Genomic DNA, 19,029 nt, shown 5'->3' with positions numbered 1-19,029 from the left:
CATTACGATAGGCAAATTACACATCAAACATAAGTCAATATTAAGCCATATAAAAATGATCAAATACATCGCCAAAACCTTTATAAAAAAGACTCAAGCCTATACATGCCATAAAACCAAGCCACAAGGTGTAAAATATCGAAAATCAATAATCGGGTAGTGTGATGCAATCTCCATTGACTCCCAACCCAAGCGAACGTCCGAGACACTATAAAACATAGAAAAATAACACAAAGTAAGCTTTACAGCTTAGTAAGCTCGTATGAATATTAAACGCATATATCAAATAACCATATCATAAGCAGTTACACAAGATATAATATATCTCAGATGATTTCATCGTTCTCTCGTGTATTTATTTACAAACTCAATCATGAATTTCACTTGACTACACAATTCCATTCTCATTTAATTTTAGTACAACTTATCAATTCATCCACAATTTCATATGCATAAACACTTAAAAATATACTACATTCAATTTAATAACTATCACCTTTATATAGCCAAATAATTCATAGGGAATCTTATGAATTTCCACCTACTTATCATATGAATTTCACAGATATCACTTACTTGTCGATTTCCATACAAGTACCTGAATTGATTCATATCATCGCTTATATTTCTTTCTAACATCATCTTTACTCGTTGACTCATTTAAACATTGGTGAAAACACATTATCTCAATTCAACATTAATAAATATAATAGGTTCATAAACCATTCTCATTTCATTCATAAATTTAACTATGAATTTCAAAAGTTTCTTTGGTTCAATGCTCATATAACTCATGTACATACCTGTACTTTCTCATATTTAACCCTTGCTTATTCACATATTTGACATAGCTGTTATCCATTTGGAATATTTTTGGATACTCGGAAAAACTGGCACACTTATTGCTAAATAGTTACAGCTCTATTGACCTCACATACATAGTGCCAATATATATATAATCGAAACTATTTCAATCTCACACACCAAGTGTAATGCCCCAAAAATCTTGAACTTTCTTTTTTTTTTTCAGTTTTGATAAAAAGTGTGCTTAATATTCCTAGTCAAGTGTTATTTATGTGATAATAGGCCTTGGTTTGAGTTCGAACTTTGAGGTGAAGGAAATTATAGTTTTATAATTAAAAGAGCCTTGGTGGCAAGTAGTTTGGTTTTAAATAAATGAAGGAGGAATTGGACACAAGGAGCCTTGTGTTGGAGTGGCAAGTAGCGTCACATGTGGGGCTTAGAGGTGACTCACATGCCTGGTAAGGAGGTTTGGGGTTCGAATCCCTCTTTGCTCAAAAGAAGGATTTATTTTTACTCAATAAATGGCCAGTAGTGGCGTTGGATGTGAACTTTGAAGGGAGTGATTAGATGAGAAATTTAAGGAAGGGATTAAGGAGTTATCAGGGAGAAAAGTTAGGAGATGAGGGGGGTAGAGAAGTGGAGCCGAATTGGGAATTTGGGGATAGGTAAATTCGACTATAGTATATATAGGTGCTGATTTTGGGAATTCAAGGCTAATGCCGAATTCTTCCTTTCTTTTTACCGAAAACACTTTTCTCTTCAAATATCTAAAAGCCAAAATCCCTTATTCTTTCTCTTTTAGTTTATGTCGATTTCTTCTCTTCCTTTCTCATCAAACTTTTTTCTTTCTCGCTCCTAGTTGCTTTCTCTAAAGCCGAATATCTTTTGGCCATAATCATGTTGTGCCGCCACTTTTTCTTCAAAGTTGGCCTATCGATTCTTGTGTAAGTGCTTTACTTTCTTTTAATTGGTCTTCATAGTACCAATTTCTTCTCTCCCTCACTCTTTCTAAATTGGTTTTCCAAGGGATTAGTATCGAATCTCGGATTCTAGATCTCTGTCGAATTACTCCTTAGACGTTTTGGGGTTTTGGGTAAGTATTCCTCTTTTATTGGTTAAGGTTGGCTGAATGGTCATGGATGATTTAAAAGTGGCTTAAGATGATTTGCGAGTCACTTGTTGTTTAGTTCTTAATGATTAAGATTCAGACAGATTTAGGAAATACTCGTGAATAATGATCAAAGAAGGGTTGTTAAGGCTTGTCGTTCAAGGAAAGACAAAGGTGAGATTTTCAGTTTTTGGTTATCATATTTGATAAGTGTGTGATTAATCGTTGAGTGACATCGTCTATAGGCTCATGCTAAGGAGATCACGGCACGTTTTAGTACCAAGTGTGTACATACACTGCACACATAGTAGACCGACAAATCCCGAAATCCCGAAAAGCCAAAATGCTGAAAAGCCAAAAGTTTGGCTACAATAGTCTTGCAAGTACGTGAACACTCGTAAGGGGGAAACCGATAGGTTATCAGAGGCCCCATAAGCGATTCCATGGGCATGGGCCCTGTATTGGCCAACTGGGCCAGAATGGGCTAAATGGGCCCAATGGGTTGTGGGGCCCATAATAGGCAAAATTGGCAATTTGATACTATGTGATGAAAAATCATGTTATTGCATGACTGTGAATGTGATTGGGCCTGACGGGCCATATGAAAGTGATTGGGCCTGATGCGCCATATGAATGTGATTGGGCCTGATGGGCCATATGAATAAGATTGGGCCTAAATGGGTTAAATGAATAAGTATGGATCCGTTAGTGTTTAGTAAGGGTTTATGGACCTAATTTTTGGTAACTACTCAACCAGGCATAAAACTTAAATAATTAATTAATTGCGACCATGGACGAGTCAAAAGGTTAAGGTGTGGCAATGGGTATATGCATGTTTAGGATTGGATCTAGGGAGAGCTTGGTACTTAAGCGATCTTAATGACTCACCTCTTCTTCTCTGGAATCCTACCTGGTATATAGTATCTGTTCGCTTTAGCCAACGAGGACTTGTTAAGGGGCCAAGGTAAGTAATAAACCCATAATAAAGAGAAATTACCGAAAATGCCCCTAAGGGCGAAAATGACTAAAATACCCCGATGTGTGGAATGTAAGATTTATGGATGTTGCATGTATACCTGATGCATTCATATGATATTCTGTTTAGATTGCATATGGGTTGGGAATTACGGATCGGAGGAAATATATGAGGATCGCATGGTTGCGTGACGACCGTGAATCTACTGATGGCTATTAAGGCCAATATCTGATTAGTAGCTTGCTGGAATGAAGGTAGTACCGCAACCGGGCTACCATTGGAGTGTACCAGATGGATGGGTCGATATTTATATGCTCACATAGTGTGTATCGGGGGATGGAGATGGTGTGTAGCGGTTGGATGGGTGTGATCTATGCATATTTAATTGTTTACATTTGTTATGAAATTGAATTGGGCTCAGGCCCAAAAAGACTTGCTATTACGTGCTTTTCTATTTGGCGAGGGTTGTACACACTGAGTTTTCGAAAACTCACCCACTCTTTTATTTTTCTCAAGTGATCCTCAGTAGGTGGTTTGACGGTTGGAGGGACTTCGAGGTGGCCAGCTAGCAAGATGACTTGAACTTCTTTTCTTAAGCCTATAATTTCTAGTATTTAAAGTTATTTCAGTCCGGAATGTAATAAGGCCTTTCCTCTTGTTATTATTCAAATTAGGATTATATTTATTATTATGCTTTATATTTGCTAGAAGTAGAATATGGTTTTCTTAAAACCATAACTGTTTTTAAATACTACGTTTTCGCAACTCAATTTTTTTAAATGAAAAGTTTTCATAGATCATCCATTTTAAATAAACCTTCCGCAAATAAAAAGAGATTTTACAAAGTAATTATTATCATACAAGAAGGAATAGTTTTTTTTTGAATATACACCTCGCTTTGAAAGCAACAAATACAAGCTACGATTTTATTCAAGGTTTTTATTTCAAAGAAGGGTTTTCAATAAAACACTTCAATGTGACACACTGGATCTGGCCATAACGTCTGGGCCGGGTTTGGTGTGTTACATTTAGTTGTATCAGAGCCAGGTTACAAAACTCGAGCTGTGAAATGGGCCTTATTATTTGGGTTTGTTTTTTTAAAAAAAGAATGGATCATAACATTTTGGAAAAAGTTCTTACTGTGCGGTACACCGAGTCTCTGACGTTGAACCAAGTAAGTTCTTTTATTATTAAGCTTGTTTAATTTGATATACTGTAGATGATTATAGTAAGGCTTTTAGTTGGAGTGAAATTGAAGCCCATAGGACCATGAAACTGTAGAGGATCTACGAAAACAACTTTCTTTCTAATTCTTTCATAAAACATCAGATTAATTATTGAAACTAATTAAAACTTCATAAAATTTTTAATCTAGATAATACGTGAATCAACGATGAGTGCTAGAAGAGGTACAAGAGGTCGTGGCCGAGGCTACAGAGGTGTTAGGGCTGAATCATCGGCATCGGGCCATATGCCCAATGTTGGAGTGGAAGAGGCTCCGGCCTCACCCGTGGTTGAGATTGGACTGTATGATCGGGCTGTGGGGGATGATGCACTGTTGCAGGCAATGCTGAGGATTTTGGAAAGGGCCAAAGGGCCCAATAATGGCACGGGAAATTGGGGGTCAATTCTGGAGCGACTTCGATCAAATAGGGCTGAGATCTTTAAGGGCGTGGTTGGTATGGCTCCTAACGTGGCTGAATACTGGTTGGAGGCCACTGAAAGCATAATGGAGGAGTTGGACTATTCACCTAAACAAAAGTTGAAAGGGGCAGTGTCACTGCTTAGTGAATAAGCTTACCAGTGGTGGCTAACAGTGAAAGAGGGCACCCAACCTGAGCAGGTCACTTGGAAGTTCTTCAAAGTTGAATTTCAAGGGAAGTATATGGGTGCGAGTTATGTGGATGCCAGAAGGAAGGAGTTCCTAAACTTGACCTAATGAAACAAATCAGTGGCAGAGTTTGAGGCGGAATTTCTACGCCTTAGTATGTATGCAAGAGTTATGGTGGCAACGGACTATAAGTGTTGCGTTAGGTTCAAGGATGGTCTTAGGGATAGCCTCAGGGTATTGATAGCTCCACAAACGGAGCGAGTTTTCTTGGAGTTGGTAGAGAAAGCAAATATAGCAGAGGAGGTGAAGCACACTAAGCACTTAAATCGGGAAAAAGAAAGGGGTAAGAATAAAAGGAAGGCTACGACTTCTGGTGTTGGACAGAGGCCTAGGGCTAAGGCAAGAGTTAATGGGCCAGTTAGAGCAGGGCCCCCTACTGTTAATCCAGGGGTACCACCTTGTGCTGATTGTGGGAAAGGTCATGTAGGCGAGTGTTGGAAGAGGACGGGAGCTTGTCTAGCTTGTGGATCTATGGAGCGTAGGATCAAGAGTTGCCCTAGAAGGCCAGGTAAGGTACCAGTCATGGGCCGACGTGGTGTTCAGCCACCAAGGGGTGGTCAGCTGCCGCCAAAGGGCAGTGGGTAGGCCAGGGGCGGTGACGGCAATGGACGTGGACGTGGAGCACTAGGTGAAAATGTATGCCATACTGAGGCGAGGCAGCCAACTTTGGTTTATGCTGCTCGTCACCGAGAAGACGGGGATGCCGCAGATGTGATAACGGGTATGTTCTTTATACATGAGTTACCTTGCACTGTATTGATTGATATTAGATCGACGCATTCATATGTTGCATGTGATATGTTTGAAATTACCGCGAATGAGATTACTGTGATAAGTCCGTTAGGCCAGTCAGTGGTAATGAATAAGTTGTTTAGCGAGGTACCCTTAGTAGTCCAAGGGGTTACCTTTTTAGTGGATTTGATGGAACTTCCGTTTAGCGAGTTTGATAAACTTGGGTATGGATTGGCTGGTGAAACACCGAGCAACCTTGGATTGTGCTGCAAAGTGAATGGTGTTAAGAATGGCAGAGGATAAAGATATGGTGGTGATTGGTGAACGCCGAAATTATCTATCGAATGTGATTTTGGCATTAAGAGCTGTGGTATGAAAGGGATGTGAAGCCCATTTGTCTTATATTAGCGATACAAAGGCTAAGAGCCCTACTGTTAAGGAGTTGAGAACAGTTAGGGATTTTCCTGATGTTTTTCCCAAGAAGTTGCCAGGGTTGCCGCCCAACAGAGAGGTAGAATTTGGAATCGAGTTGTTACCTGGTACAGCTCCAGTGTCCATTGCCTCTTATTGGATGGCACCAATGGAGTTGGTAGAACTTAAGGCACAAATATAGGAATTGTTGGATCAAGGTTTCATCTAACCAAGTGTGTCTCCGTGGGGAGCATCGGTGTTATTCGTAAAGAAGAAAGATGGGACATTGCGAATGTGCATCGACTACCGGCAGTTGAACAAGTTAACTATTAAAAATAAGTACCCTCTGTCGAGAATCGATGATCTTTTTGATTAGTTTAGGGAGCTTCCGTTTTCTCAAAGATTGCTTTGCGTTTAGGGTATCACCGATTGAGGGTTAAGGAGGCGGATGTTTATAAGATAGCTTTCAGAACTCGTTATGGGCACTACAAGTTCTTGGTGATGCCATTCGGGCTAACAAACGCACCTACCGCTTTCATGGATCTCATGAATCGGGTCTTCCAACCCTACCTAAATCGGTTTGTAGTGGTTTTTATAGATGATATCTTAGTGTACTTAAGAAATGAGGATGAGCATGATGCACACTTAAGGATTGTGTTGCAGCTTTTGAGGGAGAAGCAACTGTATGCCAAATTCAGTAAGTGCGAATTTTGGCTAAAGGAGGTTACTTTTATAGGATATGTGGTGTCAGCTAAGGGGATTAAGGTGGATCCCCGGAAAATTGAAGCAGTGTTAGACTGGAAAACACCTAAGTCAACATAAAAAATCCAAAGTTTTCTAGGCTTGGCAAGGTAATATAGGCGGTTTGTGGAGGGCTTTTCATTACTTGCTTCACCTTTAACTAATTTGTTGAGGATGGGGGTACCGTTTGATTGGACGGATAAGCAGTAAGAGAGTTTTGGAAGGCTTAAGAAGGTTTTAACTGAGGCCCCTGTGTTGATTCAACCAAAGTCTGGGAAGGAGTTTACGGTTTATAGTGACGTGTCGCATGTGGGCTTGGGCTGTGTATTGATACAGGAAGGAAAGGTGGTTGCATATGCGTCACGTCAACTTAAGACTCACAAGGTGAATTACCCAACCCATGAGTTGGAACTAGCTGCGGTGGTTTTCGTGCTAAAAATATTGAGGCATTATTTATACGGACAGAAGTGCATAATTTATTTGGACCATAAGAGTTTGAAGTACCTCCTTACCTAAAAGGAGCTAAACCTTATGCAGCATAGGTGGGTGGAATTATTGAAGGATTATGATTGTACGATTGAATACCACCCTGGCAAAGCAAATGTGGTGTTTGACATGTTGAGTTGTAGATTTAAGTCAGACTTGAGGGCTATGCTCGCCCGTTTAAGCTTATTGGATGATGGTGGCTTGTTAGCTAAGCTTCAGGTAAAGCTGGTGTGGGTCGAGGAGATAAAAAGTAAGCAGTTAGTGGATAAGACTTTGGGTGCTCATTTTAGACAAGTAGAAAACGGGGAGACGTCAGACATTAGGATAAATAGTGATGGAGTGTTGTGTTTCCGTGGGAGAATGTGTATACTGAAGGACAACGATCTAAGAGTCTATTCTGTGGGAAGCACATAACAGCCTCTATGTTATGCATCCTAGCAGAAACAAGATGTATCAGAATTTACGTGAGCTTTATTGGTGGCCTAGACTTAAGCACGAGGTTATGGAGTTCATAAGTAAATACTTGGTTTGTCAAAAGGTGAAGGCAAAACATCAGTTGCCTTCAGGATTGTTTCATCCAGTAAAGATTCCACTTTGGAAGTCGGAAAGGATTACTATGGACTTTGTTAGTGGGCTACCCTTGACGCCTACTAAGAAAGACTCGACATGGGTTATAGTGGATCAGTTAACCATCTCTGCCCATTTTGTATCGGTCCGCACCGATTACTCGTTACAAAAGCTGGCTAGGTTGTATGTGGCAGAGATTGTAAGATTGCATGGAGTGCCAGTTTTCATAATATCTGATAGGGACCCACGTTTCACTTCGCGATTTTTGAAGAAGCTGCACGAGGCATTGGGTACAAGGTTGAATTTCAGTACGGCATTCCACCCTCAAACTGATGGATAGTCAGAAAGGGTGATCCAAGTTTTGGAAGATATGTTGGGGGATGTGCAATTGAGTTCCGAGGTAGCTGGGAAGACTATTTTCCGTTAACCGAATTTATGTACAATAATAGTTATCAAACAAGTATTGGGATGGCTCTTTATGAAGCACTGTATGGGAAAAGGTGTTGAACTCCAACATGTTGGACAAAATTAGGCAAGTGAAAAGTTTTGGGACTTGAGTTAGTAGCAGATACTGAGGGTAAGGTAAAATTTATTTGGGATCTGTTGAAGGAGGCCTCGGATAGGCAGAAGTCGTATGTTGACCTTAAGTGTCGAGAGATAGAGTACATAGTGGGGGGACTTAGTTTTTCTTAAGGTCTCTCCATGGAAGAAGGTATTAAGGTTTGGATGGAAGGGGAAGCTAAGCCCAAGGTTCATTGGGCCATATCAGGTTGTAAGGAAGATTGGGCCAGTTGCTTATTAGCTGGAATTACGTTCTGAACTAAGCCAAATCCATGACATGTTTCATGTTTCCATGCTAGGACAGTATCGCTCAGATTTCTCACATGTCATGTCGGTTGAGGAGATCGAGGTTAGGCCAGACCTAACTTTCGAGGAAGAGCCCATACAAATAATTGGTCATGATGTTAAGGTACTAAGAAGGAAGTTCGTCCCATTAGTCAAAGTACTTTGGCGTAATCACAATGCTGAGGAGGCTACTTGGGAACTTCAGGAAGCGATGTGACATCACTATCCTCAACTGTTTGGATTAGGTAAAATTTTGAGGACGAAATTTCTTTTAGGGGGTAAAGTTGTAACGCCCCAAAAATCCCGAACTTTTTTTTTCATTTTTGATAAAAGGTGTGCTTAATATTGCTAGTCAAGTGTTATTTATGTGATAATAGGCCTTAGTTAAGTTATGAGTTCGAACTTTGGGGTGAAGGAAATTATAGTTTTATAATTAAAAGAACTTTGGTGGCAAGTAGTTTGGTTTTAAAATAAATGAAGGAGGAAATGGACACAAGGAGCCTTGTGTTGAAGTGGCAAGTAACGTCACATGTGGCGCTTAGAGGTGGCGTCACATGCATGGCAATGAGGTTTCGTGTTTGAATCTCTCCTTGCTCAAAAGAAGGATTTATTTTTACTCAATAAATGGCCAGTAGTGGCGTTGGATGTGAACTCTGAAGGGAGTGATTAGATGAGAAATTTAAGGAAGGGATTAAGGAGTTATCAGGGAGAAAAGTTAGGAGATGAGGGGGGTAGAAAAGTGGAGCCGAATTGGGAATTTGGGGATAGGTAAATTCGGCTATAGTAAATATAGGTGCGGATTTTGGGAATTCAAGGCTAATGTCGAATTCTTCCTTTCTTTTTACTGAAAAAAATTTTCTCTTAAAATATCTAAAAGCCGAATCCCTTATTCTTTCTCTTTTAGTTTGTGCCGATTTCTTCCCTTCCTTTCTCACTCCTAGTTACTTTCTCTAAAGCCGAATATATTTTGGCCAAAATCCTGTTGTTCTGCTACTTTTTCTTCAACGTTGGCCAATCGATTCTTGTGTAAGTGCTTTACTTTCTTTTAATTGGTCTTCCTAGTATCGATTTCATCCCCCCCTCACTCTTTCTAAATCAGTTTGTTAGGGGATTAGTATCGAATCTCGGATTCCAGATCTCTACTGAATTGCTCCTTAGGCATTTTGGGGTTTTAAGTAAGTATTCCTCTTTTATTGGTTAAGGTTGGCCGAATGGTCATGGATGATTTAAGAGTGACTTAAGATGATTTTTGAGTCACTTTTTGTTTAGTTCTTAATGATTAATATTGATGCAGATTTAGGAAATTCTCGTGAATAGTGATCATGAAAAGGCTGTTAAGGCTTGTCGTTCAAGATAAGGTAAAGGTGTAACACCCCGAACCCGAGACCGTCACCGGAGTCGAACACGAGGTGTTAACAGACTTTAAAAATAATTTCCCAGACACTGCCAATCTGCGTACTAGTCACTTTAAAAATCATATCTTGAGTTCACAAACTCAGGATTTAGTTTCGTAAATTTTCCCTGAAACTAGACTCATGTTCCCATCTACATATTTTTTTCTAGAATTTTTGGTTGGGCCAATTAGTACAGTTTATTAGTCAAAGTCTCCCATGTTACAGGGATCGACTACACTGACCTTTTCGCATTACGACTTCGATATCTCCCTGTACAGGGCTTCAATACTGATGTCATTTGTTTCTATAGAAACTAGACTCAGAGAGGAATCTATACATATGTGGCTTGACTCCTAATTGTCTCTGGTTAATTTGTAATGAATTTCTAAAGTCGGAACAGGAAATCCAGAAACCGTTCTGGCCCTGTCTCACAAGAACCTGAATATCTCTTAACATACTGTTCGTATGATTGTTTCGTTACTTTCCTATGAAAATAGATTCATCAAGGTTCGTTTAAATAATTTATTCACTATTTAATTCCATTCCTACTATTTTTAGTGATTTTCCAAATCTACATCACTGCTGCTGTCAGCATCTGCCTTTAAGGTAGACTTTACCTATTTCATAGTTTCCATGATTCAACTAGCCCTTTTTGCATAAATAGCACAATTTATGATAGTGATTAACCATTCCCATGGCCAATCCTTGTCAAGCATATCCACACCTCTCAATAACCATATCCCTACCAAATGATTATAACATTATACTCAAACATATATAAGCCATTTTCGCATGGCTATCCAAAATTATACAAGTCCAAAGGGTCCATGACCCACAACAAACGGGTAGTCCTATACATGCCATTTTGAAGTTCAACCAAAATTGTACCAAAAGGGGGGGCTTTGATAGTGTGGGCGACTTCGACTTCAAAATCCCGAGTCCGATAGCTGGAGAACCAAAATCTATAAAACAGAGAATCAAGGAGACGGAGTAAGCAATTTATGCTTAGTAAGTTTTGAGCAAGGGATTCCAACACAACAAAAGTATAGCATTCATGTAGCTAAACGGATAATTTCACATGCACAATTTTTCAATATCATACTTCACATTACCAACCCTTTTATTCATACACAAAGATCAACTTAGCCAAAGGCCGGTAGCTCATTTATCAACTGAGCGAATACTTATTTGTAAGGGCTCAACTAATTCAAAGCACATACGAAACATACCTCAATGTTGGGATGTTTCTAGAGTATTTACTGAAATTTTTACAGCAAGATCATTCATTCCCAAATCACGTACCTTCGGAATTTAACCGGATATAGCTACTCGTTCAAATGCTTTCGGGACATAGCCCGGTTATAGTAACTTGCACAATTGCCTTCGGGACTTAACCCGGATTTAGTAACTCGCACAAATGCCTTCGGGCTTAGCCCGGAATTAGTATCTCGGACAAATGCCTTCGGGACTTAACCCGGATTTAGTACTCGCACAAATGCCTTCGGATCTTAGTCCGGATATGGTCACTTAGCACAAAGCCTTCGGGACTTAGCCCGGACATCATTCAAATAACCATGCACATTTAACAATAAATCATGGCACATTCGTATTTCGTTTTCGTTAGCAAAACTCAAACACAAGACACTTATCATTCTTGCAATTTCGGCTCAATAGCCACACACAAGGAGCATGATTTTGATTTGCTTAGAACATGATCTAATCAAATCATAATTTAAGCTCTTTTACTCAAGAACTTACCTCGGGTGTTGTCGAACGATTCCGATAGCTATTCGACCACTTTTCCTTCCCTTTATCGGATTTAGTTCCCCTTTGCTCTTGAGCTTAATTAAACAAATAAATTGATTTAATCATTTGAGCATCGAAAAGAGGAACACAAGGCACTTAGCCCATATTTATACATTAGACATTAAAGTCACATATGTACGGAATCATGAATCAAACTCAACATTTTAGCTAATTTTTCCCCCTTGGCCGAATTTTCTAAGCCAAGACAAAAGCATCAATATGCTTGCCTCTAACCGAATACATGCAACACCAATCTCCTTCCTATGGCCAAATATGCATGTCTATGGTGGGGCCGATTTCAACACTTAATACATTCTACAAGTATGGTCACTTGTATTGACTAAACACCCTTTTGTTTCAAGTTCAAAACTTGGCTAATACACACATATATACACTAGTAAAGCATCCTCTCCCTTTTCATCAATTTAACACATGTATTACTCATTAATATACAAAAATTATATTCGGCCTTAGCACACAACTTGCTAGCCGATTCTTCTCCATCTAGCAACCAATGCACATATGTGCTCACTCAAAAATGCTAAAAAGAAGATTCAAGAATCATCAATCCACCATCACATGCATCATTAACAAGCTTCATATTTAGCATGCAATGGCATTAACACAAAATCTACCTAGGCCGAATATCATCCCCATGACATAGCAAAGATTTGAACCATGGGATAATTAGAACTCAAGCTAGCAACTAAAAACATGCATGAATCTCATGGCACAACCTCAAACATACCTTGATCTAGATACAAGTATGGCCAAACCTCCTCCTAATCCTCTTCCAAACCAAACATGAAGCAAGAACTCCTTCCTCCTTCCTTTGAAATTTCGGCCAAATGAAGATGAAAAAGGATGAACAAAACTTTCTCTTTTCTTTTCTTTAACTCACGGCAATGGGGGGGAAAACAACCACACACTTTTTTTTTTGTGTTTTCATCATATTGCCTTTCATTATTTTATGCCCATGCTCCTTATTTTATTTTTTCCACCCATGATGCACCAACACAACATGTCTATGACATGTCTTGCCCATCACACTTGGTCTACCATGCTTGTCATGGCCGGCCACTACTAATTAGGGGGGAATTTGACATGCCAGTCCCCCTTTTTATTTCATGCACTAATAGGTCCTTATGCTTCGACCTATCACATTTCAAAAATGTCGCACATAAGTCCTATTGACTAAATTCACATGCAATCGACTAAATCGAAGCTTGAAATTTTCACACATTCATAATTACATATTCTAGACAATAAATATCACATTCAAACATTTCGGTGACTCGGTTTAGCGGTCCCGAAACCACTTCCCGACTAGGGTCAATTTTGGGCTGTCACAACTCTCCCCCACTTAAGAAATTTTTGTCCCCGAAAATCTTACCGGTAAATAGGTTTGGGTATCGTTCTTTCATCGAGCTCTCGGTTTCCCAAGTATCTTCCTCGATCTCGTGTTTGAGCCATAACACCTTAACTAACGGAACCCTTTTGTTTCGCAACTCTTTTACTTCACGAGCTAGGATACGAATCGGTTCTTCTTCATAACTCAAGTCAGATTGAATTTCAACTTCTGAGGGATTAATCACATGTGACGGATCGGATCTATAACGTCGAAGCATCGAAACATGAAAGACATCGTGAATCTTTTCAAGTTTAGGGGGCAAAATCAATCTATACGCAACCGGACCAACTCGTTCGGAGATTTCGTACGGCCCAATGAATCTCGGGCTCAACTTGCCCTTACGGCCAAATCTGAGTACCTTTTTCCAAGGCGAAACTTTAAGAAACACTTTATCTCCCACCTGATATTCAATGTCTTTTCATTTCAAATCCGCATACGATTTTTGACGATCTGTGGCTGCTTTCAGACTTTCACGGATTACCTTTACTTTCTGTTCGGCATCCTTAATCAAATCAACTCCGAAAATTTTACTTTCACCGAGCTCGGTCCAAAACAATGGTGTACGGCATTTACGACCGTACAAAGCCTCGTAAGGTGCCATCTTAATACTTGATTGAAAACTATTGTTGTAAGCGAATTCAATCAAAGGTAAATACCGTTCCCATGAACTACTGAACTCGAGGATGCAACATCTCAACATATCCTCAAGTATCTGAATTATCCGCTCAGATTGACCATCGGTTTGGGGGTGAAAAGCAGTGCTAAAATGCAGCTTGCTACCCAAAGCTTCTTGCAATTTCCTCCAAAATCGCGAGGTGAATCTCGGATCTCTATCTGACACGATAGAAATAGGTACCCCGTGTAATCTCACAATCTGAGAAACATACAATTCGGCTAGTTTATCCAATGAAAAATCCGTACGCACGGGGATAAAGTGAGCCGACTTAGTCAGTCTATCGACAACAACCCAAATCGCATCTTTCTTACTTGCTGACAATGGCAGTCCGGACACAAAGTCCATTGTGACTCGATCCCATTTCCACTCGGGTATCATGATCGGCTGAAGTAATCCTGAAGGCACTTGATGTTCTGCTTTCACTTGTTGACATATTAAACATCTCGAAACAAAGTCGGAGATGTCTCGTTTCATACCATGCAACCAAAACCGACGTTTCAAATCGTTGTACATTTTCGTACTCCCCGGGTGAATTGACATTCGGCTACAATGGGCTTCGTTCAGAATCATCGAAATGAGTTCCGAATTCCTTGGAACACACAAACGACTTCTGAACCTCAAACAATCATCATCATCAATTTGAAACTCCGATTCCTCGTTCGGAAAACACTTAGACCGTTTTGCAACCAATTCATCATCGACTTTCTGAGCTTCACGAATTTGGTGAGTCAATAATGGTTTGGCTTTTAATTCAGCTACTAACACATTGCCGGGTAGAACAGACAAGTGCACATTCATCGCTCGTAAAGCAAACAATGATTTCCGGCTTAAGGCGTCCACAACCACATTAGCCTTTCCCGGGTGGTAATCAATGACAAGCTCGTAATCTTTCAACAACTCAAGCCAACGTCTTTGTCGCAGATTTAAGTCTCTTTGAGTCATCAAATATTTGAGACTTTTGTGATCCGAAAATACATGGCATTTTTCACCAAATAAGTAATGTTGCCATATTTTTAAAGCAAATACGATGGCAGCTAGTTCAAGGTCATGGGTCGGATAATTTTTCTCATGTGGCTTTAATTGTCTCGACGCATAGGCCACCACTCGACCTTCTTGCATCAATACGCAACCCAACCCAAGTAGGGATGCGTCACTATAAATGACAAAGTCTTTGCCTGATTCGGGTTGCACTAAAATTGGAGCTTCAGTCAAATAAGTTTTCAGTTGATCGAAACTTTTCTGACATTTCTCCGTCCATTCGAACTTAACATCCTTTTGAAGTAGCTTCGTCATTGGTGTGGCTATCGTCGAGAAACCTTTTACAAATCGTCGGTAATAACCGGCGAGCCCCAGGAAGCTCCGAACTTCGGTAATATTTCTTGGAGGTTTCCAGTTAAGTATGGCTGAAATTTTGTTCGGGTCAACTCGAATACCCGATGCGGATACCACGTGACCCAAGAAGCTAACCTCTCTTAACCAGAACTCACACTTACTAAACTTAGCATATAACTGCTTATCCCGCAAAATTTGCAACACTAGTCTCAGGTGCTCAGCATGTTCGGTCTCATCTCTTGAATAGACCAAGATGTCATCAATGAACACAACTACGAACCGATCCAAATATGGTTTGAAGATCCGATTCATCAAATCCATAAATACCGCAGGGGCATTAGTGAGCCCAAACGGCATCACTAAAAATTCGTAGCGACCATATCTCGTTCTGAAGGCAGTTTTGGGTATGTCCGAATCTTGAATTCGCAACTGATAATAGCCCGATCTCAAATCTATTTTTGAGAACACTGAGGCTCCCTTCAGTTGGTCGAACAAATCATCGATACACGGTAACGGATATTTGTTCTTTATCGTCACTTTATTCAGTTGACGATAGTCAATGCACAACCTCATGGTTCCGTCCTTCTTTTTTCACGAACAATACTGGTGCACCCCAAGGTGAGAAACTTGGTCGAGCAAAACCTCTATCCGTCAATTCTTGCAACTGAGCTTTCAACTCTTTTAACTCGGTTGGTGCCATACGATACGGAGCCATCGAAATCGGCGTAGTCCCAGGTACAAGCTCAATACCAAACTCTATCTCCCGAACAGGTGGTAAACCCGATAATTCTTCAGGAAAAACATCCGGGTATTCACAAACCACCGGCACAGATTCGGGTTTCTTTTCTAATTCTTTGTCATCAAGTACATACGCAAGGTATGCTTCGCACCCTTTTCTTACATATTTCTGGGCCAACATTGAGGATATTACAGCTGGCAACCCATCCAAGTCCGTAGACTCAACTCGGATTACTTCGTTATTTGTGCACCTCAATTCAATAGTCTTGCTTGTGCAATTCACAACCGCATCATGCACGGTCAACCAATCCAACCCGAGAATAACATCAAATTCATTAAACGGCAAAAGCATCAAGTCCGCCGGAAAACAGGAACCTCGAATTACTAAGGGACATTTCTTACACACTTTGTCGACAAGCACGTAACGACCCAAGGGATTTGACACCCGAATTACGAACTCAGTAGACTCAATAGGTAAAGTCTTACTGGATGCTAAGGTTTCACATATGTAAGAATGAGTAGAACCGGGGTCAATCAAAGCAATTACATTAGTATCAAAGAGAGTAAAAGTACCGGTAATAACATCAGGCGAAGAAACATCCTCGCGGGCACGTATAGCATAAGCTCTAGCAGGCGCACGAGCCTCGGATCTGGTCGTAGCATCTCTAGATCCTCTCTGACCACCACCAGCATTGCCCGTATTTCCAGATGGTCTACCTCGAGCAGTGGTAGCACCCGATTTCCCACTCTGATTTACATTCTGTTCAGACAACCTCGGGCAATCTTTAATGAAGTGGTCAACTGATCCGCACTTGTAACAGGAGCTGTGACAGCCCAAAGTTGACCCTAGTCGGGAAGTGGTTTCGGGACCGCTAAACCGAGTCACCGAAATGTTTGAATGTGATACTTATTGTCTAGAATATGTAATTATGAATGTGTGAAAATTTCAAGCTTCAATTTGGTTGATTTCATGTGAATTTAGTCAATAGGACTTATGTGAGAAAATTCTAAAATGTGATAGGTCAATGTGTGAGGACCTATTAGTGCATGTGGACAAAGGGGGGACTTGCATGTCAAATTCCCCCCCTACTAGTAGTGGCCGGCCATGACAAGCATGGTAGACCAAGTTTGATGGCCAAGACATGTCATAGACATGTTTTGTTGGTGCATCATGGGTGGAAAAAAATAAAATAATAGGCATAGAAATTAAATAATGAAAAGGAGTATGATGAATACACAAAAAAAAAAAAAGTGTGTAGTTGATTCTTTCCCCCCCCCCATTGCCGTGAGCTAAAGAAAAGAGAGGAGAAGATCTTTGTTCATCCTTTTCTCACCTTCATTTAGCCTAAATTAGAAAGAAAAACAAAGAAAAAATTTTCTCATCCTTTGGTTCATCCTTGGGCAAAAATTTTAAGGAGGAAAGAAGAAGAAAGGTGAAGAGATTCGGCCATGCATGTAGCTAGGCTAAGGTATGTTTGATGATGTTCCATGAGATGCATGCATGTTTTAGTTGTTAGCTTGAGTTCTACCTAGCCCATGGTCTAAATCTTGCTATGTGATGGAATTGGCACTTGACCATGGATCCATCATTCTTGGTTGGTGTTTGATGTTGTGGTGATGAGGCATGAGGATGAGTTAAGATTCGGCCTAGGTGGAGGTTGTGTTAATGCCATTGCATGCAAAATATGAAGCTTGTTAATGATGCATGTGATGATGGCTTGATGATTCTTGAACCTCCTTTTTAGCATTTTTGTGTGAGCACATATGTGCATTGGTTGCTAAATGGAGAAGAATCGGCTAGCAAGATGTGTGCTAAGGCCGAATGTAACTTTGCATGTTAATGAGCAATGCATGTGTTAAATTGATGAAAAGGGGGAGGATGCTTTACTAGTGTGTATATGTGTGTATTAAGTGTTGAAATCGACCCCAAAAATAGACATGCATATTCGGCCAAGGGGAAAGAAATTAGCTAATATGTTGTGTTGATGCATGATTTTTGCATGTATGAGACTTTAATGTCTAATGTATAAATATGGGCTAAGTGCCTCGTGTTCATCTTTTTGATGCCTAAATGTTGAAATCAATTTATTTGTTTAATTAAGCTCAAGAGCAAAGGGGAAATAAATCCGATAAAGGGAAGGAAAAAGTGGTTGAATAGCTAGCGGAATCGTTCGACAACACCCGAGGTAAGTTCTTGAGTAAGAGAGCTTAAATTACGATGTGATTAAATCATGCTCTATGTGTGGCTATTGAGCCGAATGTGCAAGGACGATATGTGCCTTGTGTTTGAGTTTCGCAAATGAAAATGAAATATGAATGTGCCATGAATTATTGTTAGATGTGCATGATTAATGGAATGTTGTCCGGGCTAAGTCCCGAAGGCTTTGTGCTAAGTGAATATACCCGGACTAAGATCCGAAGGCATTTGTGCGAGATACAAATTCCGGGTTAAGCCCCGAAGGCCTTTGTGCAAGATACTAAATCCGGGTTAAGTCCCGAAGGCATTCGTGCGAGTTATTAAATCCGGGTTATGTCCCGAAGGCATTGTGTGAGTTACTAAAACCGGGCTATGTCCCGAAGGCATTTGAACGAGGAGCTATATCCGGTTAAATCCCGAAGGTACGTGATTTGGTAATGAATGAGCTTGCTGTAAAATTCCAGCGAATACTCGAAAAACATCCCAATATGGGGATATGTTACGTATGTGTTGAATTTAATCGAGCCCTTACAAATAAATGTTCGCTCAGTTGATAAACGAGCTACCGGCCTTCGGCTAAGTTAGTCTATTGTGTATGTACATAAGGGTTGTTAATGTTGTGAAGCAAGTTTGGTATCGGTAAATTGCGTATTATGAAATATTCCGTTTAGCTAAATGTGTGTTATTCTTTGTTTATGCTGGAATTCCTTGCTCAAAACTTACTAAGCATAAATTGCTTACTCGTTACACTGCTCCTCTGTTTTATAGATTTTTGGTTCTCCAGCTATCGGACTCGGGATCTTGAAGTCGAAGTCGCCCACACTATCAAAGGCTCTTTTGGGTACTATTTTGGTTGAATTTTGATATGGCATGTATAGGACTACCCATTGTTGTTTTTCGAGTACTTTATGAA

This window comes from Gossypium hirsutum, chromosome A07 (genome assembly GCF_007990345.1).
Source record: "Gossypium hirsutum isolate 1008001.06 chromosome A07, Gossypium_hirsutum_v2.1, whole genome shotgun sequence".
Classification (NCBI taxonomy): domain Eukaryota; kingdom Viridiplantae; phylum Streptophyta; class Magnoliopsida; order Malvales; family Malvaceae; genus Gossypium; species Gossypium hirsutum.
This window is presented reverse-complemented; position numbering follows the sequence as displayed.